The sequence below is a fragment of the Alexandromys fortis genome, unplaced genomic scaffold, assembly GCF_014885135.2.
Source record: "Alexandromys fortis isolate MF-2015 unplaced genomic scaffold, M_Fortis_MF-2015_v1.1 scaffold_14, whole genome shotgun sequence".
In the NCBI taxonomy this organism is placed as follows: Eukaryota; Metazoa; Chordata; class Mammalia; order Rodentia; family Cricetidae; genus Alexandromys; species Alexandromys fortis.
The window spans coordinates 5,662,386-5,666,345 of record NW_026067910.1 but is presented as its reverse complement, the minus strand read 5'-3'; positions in this window follow the sequence as shown (position 1 = coordinate 5,666,345).

The following is a 3,960-nucleotide window of genomic DNA, read 5'->3' as shown; positions in this document are numbered from 1 at the left end:
GCACCTAAACAGGGACGCCTGGTAGCCCAATGAGCCTGGGACAAAAGGAAGAACGTGGCAGGCAGGACAGGGTCCAGTGGAGCACAGGAGACCCTGCAGCACAAGCTGAAGGTGCCCGGGCTCTCTTGCAGGGGACCTTGAGGCCTGCCCGGTATGCAGGCACTCACCGCTCTGGGTCAAAAGTTTAATATCTTAACTGGAAAAAATGCAAAGGTATAACTATAAGAAGCATTCTGTTTTTTTTTCATAAAACTACTGTAGAATAAGTTTTGTACTTAATACACACTTAATATAATTGTTATAGGTGAATTATAATGAATATACTTTATTTGCTGAGTAATGTGTACTCTACCTGTTGGTTTATACTTTACCTGTTTGAGTATCCATTTGGCAGCTTCTATAAACTCTCTATTAAAGATTGGCTCATTGCTCCTTTTAAGAATTTTACTAAGTAGCTTAATATCTCTCATAAGAATATTATAACTAAAGCCTTAACTATTGAATATCTAATTAAAAGTTTTTAAACTATTCTCTCTTTAGTTCCAAGTCTGCATAGCTGATAGGAAAATGGAAAAAGAAAGCATATTTAACTAGTGCTGCTGGCCTAATTAGACATCAACATGTAGAAGAATGAAAACAGATCCATATTCATCTCTATGCACAAAACTGAAATCCAAAATGAAGCAAAGACTAAATGAATCAACAATACTGAATCTCATAGAAGAAAAATTTGAAGTAACACTTGAATGCATTGGTACTTCCCAAACATAGCCTTGGTGGCACAAACATTGTAGGAAAAAAAATAATCAATGAGATCTCCTGAACTGAGAAAATCCTGTATAGCAAAGGATATAATCACCAAGACATAATATCAGACTATATGATGGGAAAATATTTTTGCTAATCACCAATCCACTCCAAAAACATAAGAAATCAGGAAATTAGTCAGCAAAGAACATCCAATCCAATAAAAATATTGCAGTCCTAAACTGAAAACTCTCAATAGATGAACTTAACATGACTGAAAGACACTCAAAAAATGCTCAAACGTATCATCCTTTAGCCATTAGAGAAATGCAAATCAAAACAACTCTGCGATGCTAGCTTGTCCCCTTAAGAATGAACCAAGATTAAAATACTGCTAATAACTTATGCTGGAGAGAATGTGTGGTTAAGTAAAAATTTTCCACTGCTGGTGGAAGTGCAAACTGACACAGCTGCTTTGATACTAGTGTGGCAATTCTCAGAAAATTAGGCAAACATCTACCTTAAAACTCAGCAATACCCCTTTTGGGCCTATATACAAAAGATGCTCAACCATAACATAAAGACATGTGCTCAGCTATGCTTATAGAAGAATTACTTTGTTATAGACAGAATCTGAAAACAACCCAAAATACACCTCTTCTACACATAAGGTGAATGAGAGAGATAATCTTATACAATAGCTACAATACCATAAAATACCTTTGAGTAACTCTGATCACACAAATGTAAAAACCTGTATGATAAGAACTTTAAATCTTTTAAGAAAGATCAGAATATGCAAAGATCTCCTATTCTCTTGTGGAATGTAGAACCAACATAGCAAAACTGACAATCGTACTGAAATCAACTTACAGATTTAATGCAAATGTCCATTAAAATTATAACAAGATTTTTCACAGTTCTCAAAAAGAACAATCCTCAGCTTTATAAGAAAAAAAAAAATCTCAGGATAGTCTACAAGGAACTACTGAAAGCATCACAATCTCTGACTTTAAAACATCATTACAGAGCCACAGTACTGAATCAATCCACCTTGGATACAAATTCACATGCCTACAAACAGCATACTTTTGGCAAAGAAGCAAAATTGTGAAATGGAAAAGAAACATATTTAACCTACTTATTTACTTTTAATTGACCTGAAGCTGCAGTTCTCAGAAGCTACTTTATTTCAAAACTGCCTTTCAACTTCCAATTGAAGCTGCACCTGTTGTTGACAACATGTGCCCCATGGCAGGGGGTAGGGCACATGCTCTCTCTGCCTGCTAGCCTGCCTTTCCAAGCTCTGGCAGGCAGATTTTTAACTATCTTTTTAATTTTAACTTGTAAATCATAAAATTAGAAGAATTTCTGAATCCTTTCCTCTGTTCTATTGACTGACTCTGGGGTACTGACTGTGTGAGGTTAAATTTGCTCTCTAAACTTACTCTAGCTCCTGCTTGCCTTTCCCCCACCCTCCCACAAGTTTTAGATGTGTTAGATTAGCTGGCCTCTGTGAGCTTGTGGTGCCTCAATCTTAGCAGTAACCTGGTGATTCTTGGGCCAAAAGCCGTTTTTCCTTCACTTTTTCTACCCATTTAGCAATCAATAAAGGTTACAATTCTGCGTCTATCACTCTTTCAGATTCTAAATATCTCTGCAATTGTTTCTGTTCTACTCTTAAAACTCCCTTTAGCTATCAACACATATAACTGAATAAATTTTATAATTTACACATGTTTTACTTTCGATTTAAATTTTGTCCCGCTTCTCTACATTTCTTTAAATTCTGATCTCTATTTCTGAGCACTCAATACTCACATATCCAGCTGTGGTAAAATTTTCTCTCACGGGTTCTTCATGTTTGGTCACTTCTTCCTTGTTTTGGGGGTTTGCGGATCAGCCTCACGTCTGTGTCCTATTATGCCAGGGTTCGTGGATCAGCCCCACGTTGCAGGCACCATTATGTTGGTATCTGGTGCTAGCCAGGACCCTCAATTATTTCTCTCAAGGGCGCCATTATGTCGAGGTCCAGTGGCTAGCCCGGACCATAAATCATTTTCTCTGAACCAGACCCCAGTATAAACTATCTCTCTGGACTGGCGTGGAGGTACGGGAATAGAGACACAACTCACATTGTTTTATTGCTGGGGAGATTATCAGTGGTCCCTCATGAAGTCCCGACCGTGTTCACACCCTGAAGAATTCTTCTCATTTATTGTCCAAACAGCTTTTTATATCAAAACGTAAACTGAGTGGGAAATACACCAGCCTTCTTCTGTCTCTTAGGAACCAGTTGAATGGCATTTTGTCACATCCACATCTACCTGTCTGCTGGGATGCTAGCTGACACAGGCTTGAATCAGCATTTCTATCAGGCATCCTCTAAATTACAAAGAAAGGAGCAAGCAGCATCCCGACCTTTCCTTAGGTAGCAAAGGCCTGTCTGGAAGGATACGTGACCATCCTCAGATATTGACTATGACTTTAGAGCCTGGCAGCCACACCATGTAGAAATATGGGCCTACACTGAACCCAGGAACCAAGACGAATCTTTTTCTTCTAAAATGGATTCTTTCATGTATTTGCCACATAGATGCAGTGGCACAACCTTTAATCCCAGCACTCAGGACTTACAGGCAGGGTAGTTTGAGGCCAGCCTGGTCTACATAGAGAGTCTAGGTCAGCCAGGACTATGTAAAGAGACCCTTTCTCAAAATAACAAGAAGAAGGCCCCAAATAACAAAAATATGACATACCCCGCTATCATTTGATGTGTCATTAATTTCCCTATTTGCTTCAGCTTACATGCGTAATGAAATGTATGTTATCTTAACAAGTTTCCCACAAATGGACATATGGTAAAGCTTGAGCATTCATGGCTATTAGGATTTACTGCAAGGGTCTAAAGAGAGGAAATCAGTCACGGTGGCGCGTCACTGAGTGGGATATTTAGCCCGTAGCCTCCATTTTCCATTTTTTTTCTCTTTGTATCCAATGGTTCTGAGGAGATCTGCTTTGCTGTACCACTTTCTACACTGTGCAATCCGTTGACACAGACTAGAAAGCAACAGCACACTGAAATAGTTGAAACCACAAACCAAAATTACAGTTTGGGGCCCATAAATTAGCCGTCTTGTGTATTTTGTTGCAATGATGACCAAGTTTTTCTTGTTCCAGCTGGTGACTGTTACGAATGCTGCTACTATATAT